Raw genomic sequence first — 653 nt, forward strand, 5'->3', positions numbered from 1 at the left:
ATTTGTCTTGAATTCTGGTATAGCGTGCCAGGAGTTCTGCGGCATACTGACTATTAGACTGTCTCGGTTTTTTCGTTTCTCTGAACATCATGAATATATCCCCCTCTGGGGTCCACCGTCTTCCTCCGAATGTCTTCTTCAATCTTTCTTTGATGACCTTCCAGGAGGTCTCTTCATCTGCCTGAATCTGATTAAGGATACTTCTTTTTACACGGCAGACTACCGCTGCTTTCAGTGCTTATGCATCCTCGTTGTTCAATAGATCATCCGACATCTTCGCTTCTATTTGCCCCATCAGGCGATCGCCCCCTTTTAAAAAGTGATTTAATTCCCCGGTGAATTTTTCTAGGTCCGATAACGCCTTTCTCAGGTCCTGGGCAGTTGCCGTACGGACCTTGATCCATTCTAGCGTCGTGGCATGAAATTGCGCTAAAGGGACTTCTGTTAATGGTTGAATCACCTGCGGGGGTGGGTTGGCAGCTGCTAAAGCTTGGTTGACTGCAGCTTGAGGTTGGTTGTTTTGGTTCATATTCTCTAGGTTCAGAACTGCTTTTCTCACGAATCCGTTACTGGTCATAATTCAAAGAGAACGATGAAAAAAAAATTTCTTTTAGACTGAAAATTAATCAGGTATCTATAGTTCCCGGGTTCGG

This window comes from Halyomorpha halys, unplaced genomic scaffold (assembly GCF_000696795.3).
Source record: "Halyomorpha halys isolate HHAL.00 unplaced genomic scaffold, Hhal_1.1 Scaffold1147.1, whole genome shotgun sequence".
NCBI lineage: Eukaryota > Metazoa > Arthropoda > Insecta > Hemiptera > Pentatomidae > Halyomorpha > Halyomorpha halys.